Source organism: Spermophilus citellus, assembly GCF_964194105.1.
Source record: "Spermophilus citellus genome assembly, chromosome: 3".
NCBI classification, from domain to species: Eukaryota; Metazoa; Chordata; class Mammalia; order Rodentia; family Sciuridae; genus Spermophilus; species Spermophilus citellus.
Genome location: NC_138184.1, coordinates 95,421,535 through 95,431,898, shown reverse-complemented (window position 1 = coordinate 95,431,898; position 10,364 = coordinate 95,421,535). Strand labels below are relative to the sequence as shown.

Here is a 10,364-nt window from a genome sequence, read left to right as displayed (position 1 = left end):
CTTCAAGATAATAAGCTTATTTTGTTAAGTTAAAAAAAGTTGTCAGACCTCTGGCCAGTTATGTTGTAGCCTCAGTTTCTTCATCTGTAAAATGAGATTCTGGCCCCTTTGCTGTTTTGTTATTCTGTTGTGAATTGATGGTTTATTTTCTGTCTCCTCTTCATGACGTGATGCCTACTCCTTCCCCTTCCCTCATCTATATGTTTTTCCTGATGGGCCAGGAGAACAAGGCAGCAACATTTTATTTGCTTATCCTGAAGATGTGAATTGAAATGGAGCCTTAAATTGTCTAATTCTGAATCTGTGAGTGGATCAATTAAAGGGGGATCCTCCGAACGCTGAGTCAAAAGACCATGCTAAAATGCTACATCCTTACCACTATTCTGCAAAATTATAGTTTAATGGGGCAAAAACAATTGCATCTATGTTTCTAGCACATTTCATGAGTGCTTTGCCTCATGGATTTACCAGGATTTTAAATCTAGTACAAAGCTCTCTTGGTTGTTCAGAAGATCCTCTTTATGGCTTGAGTTAAGTATGTTTTTATGTAACAAAAACCTTTTGTGCATCTTCTAATATGGTGCCAGAGTGAAACAAATTGCACCTGGTGTTTTATTGGTGGTGGTTTGAGTTCATGAAAAAAGGTAAGATAAAGAAAAAGCACATCACAAAAGCAACAGAGGTTGTGTAACTCCATTAAATTATGTTTACGGGTTTACTTGTCAGAATTTTGTAACAAAATGGTTTTTCTGGAGTCTGTTTATCAGTATTTGTCACTAATTAGTGCCTACAAATTACCCTTTTATGGGAGTCATGTTCTTGCGGTCATCCTGGTGTCTTAATAAATCAGAGCTGTCACTGCTCACGTGCTTTGCTGTTGTTAGGTTTTGCTTGTGCTTTTCTTTCTGGTGCATCTCATAGTTCTCTCTCTTCCCCAAAGGTTCCCAACAACTGTGACTCCATTTTCGTGAATGGGAAGGAAATGAAAAGTAAAGTAGACACGATAGTAAACTTCACCCACCAGCACTTCAACTCCCAGGTGGAAGTCACTGTCTGGGCGCCCCGAATCCCCTTGCAGATTGAGATCTCAGACACAGAGCTGAGCCAGATCAAGGGTTGGAGGATCCCAGTGGCCTCCAACAGAAGGTGAGGACCATACCACAGTGGGTTACAGTGGTCTGTGCTTGGGGTTCAGATGAGTCTGACTTGGGACTCACTCACATTTTAGTATTAACACCTTTTAGAGTAGTTGTGAGAATTCAGTGAGATGATAGGTGTGCCTAGCATGGGCCCTGGCATTGGCTCAGCTGTTTTCCATCCCCATCTCACTCCTGTTCATTCTTGTGTTCCTCTTCCTTAGTCTCCCTGCTCGTGGATGTTGGTCATTTCTTATGGACACAATGCAGGGATTAAGACTGTGAGCTCTGGAGTGAGGCTGTCTGAGTTTTAAACCCTGGTTTTCCCACTTAAAGCTCTGTGAACTTGTGGCTTCACTTGTCCATTCCTCAGTTTCTTTATCTGAATTGAGAATAATGTTACTGAAAAGTTGTCCCAAGAATTCAGTGATGTGATGCGTACTTCAGTGGACAGAATTCTAAAGATGAACTGCTTGCTCTCCAAGATTCCCATCATCAAACACTGATCTTATAGGGTGGTGAGGGGACTTCACAGAAATAGCTACAAACAACTGATCAATGGAGAGTACCCTGGTGGGCCAGACCCATCAGATAAGCCATTTGAGAGCAGAACATTCTCCATTGCCAATACATAGGGGAAGTGGGAGGGATTCATGAATTTCTTAAGTTATATTTGACAATCATATTTGGTTGAAACAAAAACTTAGGACCTCATCAATGTGGTGCTTAAAGCACATAGAGGAAGTCTTTAAAACAATTGTTTGTGAAAGCAGGGAGGCCAAGGAACCTAAATGGAATTAATGTGCCTGCCTTCCAAGTGGTCAAACTTTGTTACCAGGCCAAAATAAGTTATGCATGGAGGTTATTGCTCACCCATGCATGCATATAGGCACAAGTGACTCTAAAGTTGGTGATATCTAAATGATCTCTGTGTGTGCCAAGGCCAACTGCTTGGTTTTGGTATTGTCTTCTCATTACAAAGATAGTCATTTTGCAGTACTGGGTAATGAGTGTATGGGATCTCTCCATACTTTTTTTTTCTTTCAGTGAATTTGTGATTATTTTAAAATATTACTTAAAAGTTAAAAGAATTAATAGAATACAGTTTATCTTAACCTAACAGAACTGTTTTGTTTCAATAATTCAGAACTTCTAAAAGTTCACGTATTTACTGACAACTTTTATCATACCGCCACCTTTTAATGAAGTGTAAAATATACTTTATAATGCACTTCTTTCAATTTTATCCACTTAATTAAGGGGAACTTCTCATCACTAGCACAAAAAAGACAGCTGGTATCATTTATTATAAAATAAATTGTATCAAAAATTAATACAAAGAAAACAATGTTCTAAATTTCTGAGTAGATGCTGTCTCTCTGTGTGTCTTTGTTAAGTATCAGGACAGCGTTTAAAGACTTTGTAGCACTGAACAGAAACAGTGCTGGTGATATATTCTGATGGACTCAAAAATAGAATGGGAATGACTTTTCAGTATGTCACAATGTTTTTAATGCTGTGTCCCTTTCCTTCTGAAGGCATCTCTCTTACCCATAAAGATCTTTACTTCTCGCTTCAGGAAACTGGAATTGCTGGTCACAGTGCTGGTTCAAGGAGGCAGATTGACCTATTGTGAATAACACATATTTCAGAAATCAAATGGAACTGGATGCAAACCTGCTAGTTAGCAGTTGTCACATGTTTTAGTCAGTTTGCATCACTGAGATCAGAAGACCTGACAAGAACAACATAGAGAACGACAAGTGTATTTCAGCTCATGGTATCAGAGATTCAGTCCATGGTCAGCTGACTCCATAGCTCTGGGTCAGAGGTGAGGCAGACCATCATGTCAGAAGGGCAGGGAGGAAGAAAGCAGCTCAGGACATGCTAACCAGGAAGCAGAGAGAGCACCACACTCAGCAGGGACAAAATATAAACCCCTAAAGCCTACTCCCAGTGACCTGCCTCCTACAACTATACCCCACTGCCTACAGTTACCACCAGTTAATACATATCAGTGGATTAATAGGTCACAGGTCTCATAATCTGATTTTTTCACCTCTGAACATTCTTTCATCGTTCCGTACATGAACTTTTGGGAATGCCTCAGATCTAAACTGTAACACACATGTTAACCACTGTGAGCCTTTTGTCACAGCCACAGTAAAGATGAGGTTAGTTGTAGAGCCAGTGAGGACGCACACAGGGACAACCAGATTGGGCTTGGCCCTGCCTCTGCACATGATCAGTTACGTGACCCCTTTCTTATCCACATGATCAGGATAGCAGTCCAACTTCAGTCTTCAGGTTCTGTGAGGAATGAATGAGTTAAACGTGTGGCTGTTATAAAGTCAGCTGTCATCATGGGAAGACTAGGCCCATAGTAGGTGTAACAGTAGTACATAGGAATTGCTGTCATTTCATCCCCTGATGTATTCCTCCTCACTGGTGGTCACAGACTAGGCAACAGCCATGAATCAAAGTCCTCTCCTATGAGGCCACAGGAGAGGCCTTCTTTAGGGGAAGGTTCTGGAATTGCAGAACCAGAGGATTTCTCAGGGTGGGCTGTGGACAGATGGAGAGCATGTGCCAGGATTGGAGGAAGGGCCAGAGCCTTAGTGAAGGAAAGCAGAAGCCAGGATGGGCGAAAGGAGAGATCCACTCACAAGTTTTACCAGTAACACGAGCAGCTTTGCTCCCAGACCAGTACTTTTGGGTGAGGGCAGGATGTGCCAGGGGAGAGCGCTCTGGCACCCCAAGGGCCTAAGCAGGAGGAAGCTGCTTCTGTGGAGTCCACTGGCCCAGGCCAATGAGGAGTGGGATATGAGAGCAGGCCAAGCCCACTGGCTCCTGGTTTATCTTTGCAGTTCCTAAGGGGCTTTCCCAGTGTCTTCACACCTTGATGTCCTTGGTCCTTGATCTTTATACTCCCAAAGGGGAGGAACAGGCAGCCATTCTTATTTTCATTTCCAGCATGAGGTACCTGAACCCATGGGAGAGCAGAGCACCTGGCTCAAGGCCCAACAGGGAGTGCAAGCAGGAATCCAGACAGCTCCTCTGTCTCAGGACCTCGCATTTCTTCTTCAGAAGCCACCGTCTTGCTTCATTCCCACATGGGGAATTGTATTTTGATGCCCAGTTTCCAGAAGGCAAAGAGCAGAGGCTCCATTTCTGCCTGTCTGGTCTGGAGTCTCCTGTGGCAGTGGACCAGGGAAGCCAGGGTGCACTTGCTGTCCACCTTCTAAGTGTGAAGCAGTCTGTGTGGCTCACGGTGACTGCTGAAAAGTTATTGAATGAATTAACTGCTGAAAGTTGAGTGAATCAATGGATGAACAGATTTGGCCTGAGAAAAGCCACTTTATTTCACTCTGCACCGTCACCACAGGGGCACATGACACTCATTCCCAACAAGGACCCTTACTCTGTTGTGGTCTGTTTGTGTTCAGGCCCACCCGGGAAAGCGAAGAAGAGGAGGATGAGGAGAAGAAGGGGCGAGGCTGCTCCCTGCAGTACCAGCATGCCCTGGTGCACGTCCTCACCCAGTTTGTGACCAAGTCATCTGACTTGGGTCAGCTGACCTACATGTTGGGCCCAGACTGGCAGTTTGACATCACTGACCTTGTGACAGAGTTCGTGAAGGTGGAGGAGCCCAGAGTCCCCCAGTTACAGGATGGCAGGACCCTGGTTGGTTGGGAGCCGGGAATCACCACTGTTCATGTACAGGGGGGTTCATGTTTTGCCACCTCTACAACACCACTACCTGCTGATGATGCAGGCAAATGCTGCCATGGAGGGGTGTGCACATGTGTGAGGGTGATTGTGCAAATGTGCAGATACCGAGTCTGCCTGTAACAGAATCATGAGAAGCAATAGAGTATTCACCAATTTTAATAACCAGACACATTTTGTATTTTCTGAGAGGGTTGAGAAAAATGCCTGATCTGTTTTTACCAGAGAAAGCTAAATGAAACACAGAGTGTAAGTCACACTTTTCCTGATATGACACTGTTTTTTTTTTTTTTTTTTTTTTTTAAATCTGTACTAGGAGGTGGTAGAATCTCTGAAAGCAAATTTCTCCTCAACCTTAACATTTAACCATTTAGCTATATTATACCTTTAACAGTAGGCAAAGATTTTTTAAAGCATGTATTTGGCTATAAATCACAAAGAATCTACAGTTAAAAGCTCTCTATTTTCATCATACTAATAGTAAAATAATTTCTAACTGATTTTGGCAAGATTAAAAAAGAAAAAGTCACAGCTTGTTTTATTTTTGCAAATTTAAAATGTTACTACTCATAGTTAATTATGTCTTATTTTAGGTGTTGCCAAAGTTAATTTTCAACAAAGTTGAATTAAATATGTAACATTCTATATTTGTGTCTATTTCTGTGTAATATATTACCACCAATTTAACATTTCAAGACAACAGTAATTTATTAAGTTATATTCTGTGGGTACACAGTCCTGGTGGGTGGGCTGGTTCTATGCTCAGGGTTCCTAAGGCTGAGATCCCGGTGCTGGCTGGGCTTGGCCCTTAATCTTGGAGTTTTGGGAACTCATTGGCTTTTAATCTCATTCAGTTTCTTGGAAGAACTTAGCTCTCTTATAGTTATAGCACTGAGGTCACAGTTTCCTTACTGTCAGCCAGGTGTTGCCCTGTCCTCTAAGAGGACCCCTCCATTCCTTCTCACATGGTCCCTCTCTCATAAGTAATGGCTGGATTCAGTCCTTCTCACACTTAGAGTCTGAATTCTCCTGCTACCAGCTGGGGAATGCACTCTGCTGTTAAGGGTTCCTGTATAATTTGGGAGACCCTTGTTTTAGAGCCAGCTATGCCATATAACAGTGTGATTGTAGAGTGCTTTCTCATTGTGTTTGAAGGTTAAGGTCAACATTTAGGGGGATTGTTCTAGAAATTGTGCCTTTGACATCTTCCTGTCCGGGTTTCAGTCTCCCATGGTTGCACATTAGATGGTAAAGTGGTAGGAACGGCTCCTTAGGACATGACTATTCCCTGCCCCACTTTAACTGTTCATCCAGTTATCCCACAGTGGTCCACACAGTGATCATATTGTCCCATGATAGGCATCTAACCTGCCCATTGGAAGGGATGTGAGCAGGAGAAGAGGACTGAGCACCATTTCCTTCAAAAGAGTTGACCACAGGCCAGTGCTTTCAAAGCCTGAATGTTTGTTGTTGGGAAAGTGCTACTCTTTGAGTGCTGAGTACCAAGGCAGGAAATTTGAGTTATTGCCTCTAACTTAAAACAAGCTTATCTCAGAAAATACACTGTTGTTATCATGGCATGAATCCCAAGAAAGGAAGTAGATTAAGGTGACCTTTATAAAACTCCTTCAAGTGCTAAGTTTAATTGGACAATGGCAGGATACCTATGTAAGGAGTCTTCCTGTGTGTGCTCTGTAGAGCACTGCAGAGTCTCCCGAGGCCCCGCCAGCTCCAGGACTTGAAATGTCACGTGGGCAGAGACCGCGCTTTCTCACTCCCCAGGTCCTCTCACCTCTCTCTGACTCCATCCTGGCTGAGAAGACAGTGATTGTCCTGGATGACCGCATCACCATCATGGAGCTGGGCATGCAGCTGGTAGCTGGCTTGTCCCTCTCCCTGCAGCCTCACAGGGTGGACCGAAGGGTCATCGTCTCTACAGTGGCTGCCCAGGATGTCCTCCAGGCCCCACAGCAGGTGAGAGCCTGGAGGCCTGTGCCCTGGTCCATGGTCAGCTCCTCTCCAGGTCGTTTTGTCCTACACAGAGGGTCAGCAGGGTCTCGCAGCCGCTTGCTGTTCTTGGAGCTGCTCCCTGCATCTCCCCCAGCACATTGGGTCTAGGAAAGCGTGTAGAGACGGAGGCTCATTTCCTCTGCCATTTGTTCTCCAGCAGGATAACCTGTGATAGGCACAGTCTGCTGTTGGACTGTGAGCTGAGGGCCATGTTTTTTTACCTTGGCCAAACCAAATGGGTAATTTTTGATACTGCATCTTGCTAAGTTGCTGAGACTGGCCCTGAACTCATGATCCTCCTGCCTCAACCTCCTGGTTGGCTAGGATTACAGGTGTGCATCACTGTGCCTGGCTGTTGCAAATCATTTATAAAGATAACCGAGGCACTGGGCCGTTCAAGCAGTCCAACTTCATAATCCATCGTTTACCAAGAAATTTACCAGAGTGCGTTTTGCTTCATCAGCATTGGCTTCCTAATAAAGAAGGTTCAAAGCGATATTATCTTTAGCAGTAGCCTGATTAGTTGCACCTAAAATTGATTCAGATAAATTGCCTGATCTTTCAAAGTGTTTTTAGAAAGGTCAAAGTCAAATTCTTTGATATGGCATGCAGTAAATTAATTTACACTTTAGTGCATTCATGAAAGCTTATTATTTATTTCTCATACCAGTGGAGCTCCTGCAGATTATTGATGCCAGTTCAAGGCATGACAAGAACTGGTAAAGATTATAAAACGGAAGATTTTTTTCTACATATACTTAAAAGTGTTTATATACGAAATCTTGCTTATGTTGTAAATTTGAAGGGAGCTGATCATGCTTTGATTTCGTTTCCCTCAGGAAGCCAGTCAGTTCTTGGATTTTGTTCAGTGATGGCTCCGTGACACCTTTAGACATTTATGATCCCAAGGATTTTTCCATAACTGTCTCATCATTGGATGAAATGGTGGTATCTGTCCAGCCAAACTTGCAGTCCCAGTGGCGGGTTGTGGTTGCAGAGGGCGAAGGACAAGGGCCCCTGATAAAGTTGGAGATGATGATCAGCGAGCCTTGCCAGAAGACCAAGAGGACGAGTGTTCTTGCTGTGGGTAAAGGAAGCGTCAAGGTCAGGTTTGCACCAGGCATCGAGGAGGAGCACAGGCAGCAATGACATTGAGGGTGGGAACCGGGAATACAAAGATCACCTGAGCAACTCCATGGAGCGGGAAGGGAGCCAGGAGCCAGCAGTCCAGGAGTGGCTCCAGCGTGGGGGCCCTGCTGGCCCAGAGGACAGGACCAACAGGAGCACAACCCTGCCGCTGCCTGGGGAGGGGAAGGACAAGGAGCTGCTCAAGAGTGGTGGTGCAGACGCCTTCACCAGCTTCCCCACCCAGGGGAAGTTTCCAGAATCCAGTAACCCTAGTGACCTTACAGTGGCCTCAAGGGGCTTGACGGACTTGGAGATCGGCATGTACGCCCTGCTCTGCGTCTTCTGCCTGGCCATCCTGGTCTTCCTGATCAACTGCGTGGCGTTTGCCTGGAAGTACAGACACAAAAGGCTTGCGGTGAGCAAGCAGGGCAACATCCCCCACTCCCACGACTGGGTCTGGCTTGGGAATGAGGTGGAGCTTTTGGAGAACCCAGTGGACATCATGCTCCCCTCCGAGGAGTGCACAACCATGATAGACAGGGGGCTGCAGTTCGAGGAGAGGAACTTCCTGCTGAACGGAGGTTCCCAGAAGCTTTTCCAGTCAGCTGCTCAGACATTCTGACTATGTCTATGAGAAAGAGATGAAAAATGAACCTGTAAACTCTTCTGGCCCGAAGAGGAACAGGGTCAAATTTACTTCCTACACCACCATCCTCCCTGAGGATGGGGGCCCATACACCAACTCCATCCTGTTTGACAGTGATGACAACATCAAGTGGGTCTGCCAGGACATGGGGCTGGGGGACTCACAGGACTTCAGAGACTATATGGAAAGACTGCAGGACCAGATGTAAACTCCTTTCTTATGTTGTATTCACCTTTATGCCTTCTGTTTTCTGAACGGTGGAGCAGTGAGTCTGATCAGCAATAGGGTGACTTCACAAAGCTGAGTTCGTGGAGGTCTGGAGGGAGCCCTTTCTAAGCATGTTTCAGAGGCCTGGAGAGTTATGTCAGCTGGGTTTTAAGCTGGGAAATGCCTCTAAAACAGCTACATGTAGGGACTGGAGGAATTCTAAGACAACAGTTTTGCCTACAGCCTTGTACCAGCTCAGTGCAGGTAGAGTAAACCCGACCCCACAGACATTGTTAGTCATCTCATGGTGAATGGCTGTGTGTAGCGAGGAGAGATTTGGATGGTGATTTTCCTGTTCCTAGACCTTTTAAAGCACAGTGGGCAGGTACAGCCCGTGGCCTGGGTTTGGACACACATGACAGGTGACTGAATGTAGCTATCCTTATTTGTTAGGAGCGCTGCTCAGTATTTTTATATACATTTCCACCTGCACCTGTTCCTTTGACCTCTGGAATTTTTTTTTGAAACATGAAGAGAATAAATTTCAGCCTTTGAGATCTGTGTGATTTACAAATGTGCTTTATTCCCTGGGATTTGCTGCGTCATGTCATTTCCTGGGTCTCCATACAGGATGTCAGGTTTTTCAAGTTTTGAGCACTTCTTTCTTTAGTGACAGCATCTAAGAAGCTTATTCTCACTTTCTTTTTCCTACCTTTTTCTGTTGAACTTTCTTGTGTATGACTGGGACAGGGGTTTTGCTTAAAATGTTGATATCCAGTGAGGGAGGGTCATCTCTTTACATTTTTCTATGTGAAGTTTAAAACAACTTGGAGGAAAGTTGTGAACACACACATTTATTTTTGTCCTCTGTTTGCTAAGAATCCTGGGGAGCTCCTGGGGTACACTGCTGAGGGCAGAAAGCCCCCAGGGAGCAGTGATTATGCAGGTTCTTTGTAGTCAACACAATGTACCATCCAAACTGAATCTAAAGGCAGAATCCATCTACATCTGTGCTGAAGGGAAATTGCCCAGGAAATAGCTTCCAATTAAACTTTCCATTTTACCAGAAAAAAAGAAAATTAAATGATGTTTCAAGTTAGCAATACATATAAATTATCCATACAATAACTATCTTCATAGGTATGCATTTGTGGGAAAAGCAATGGGTTCCCCCCAGAATTCACAAAAATAAATGATTATTCCAGGGCCCAAGAAGAAGCTATTATGAACAAACTATTGAAAAATCAAAGTGCTAAGAGGAAAAAAGTGATTCTTGTATAATTTTTAAATAAAAATATTTAGAATCATCATGAGTCATTATCTCAAAGCAAGAATTTCAGATTAGCAAAATGTGACACTTTTATTTATTAAGATGCTATAGGTGGAAAAGCAGACACTGGACTAATCTGTCTCATTATGAGTTATCTGAGCCATTTGCATCCCTAAGAAATGGAATTTGAAAGGCCCAAAGTAGGAGGCACCTGCAGCAAGTCACCCTTACTCCCAGT

General features: G+C 44.2%; 1 pseudogene across 1 annotated transcript; it reads left to right on the top strand.

Moving 5' to 3' along the window:
• The first annotated feature begins 943 nt into the window (after positions 1-943).
• Positions 944-9,146, top strand: LOC308645011 (transmembrane protein 132B-like; annotated as a pseudogene). The gene is made up of 4 exons: positions 944-1,146; positions 4,583-4,853; positions 6,648-6,839; positions 7,715-9,146. The product of its transcript is annotated as a transmembrane protein 132B-like (transcript).
• The last annotated feature ends 1,218 nt before the right edge of the window (positions 9,147-10,364 follow it).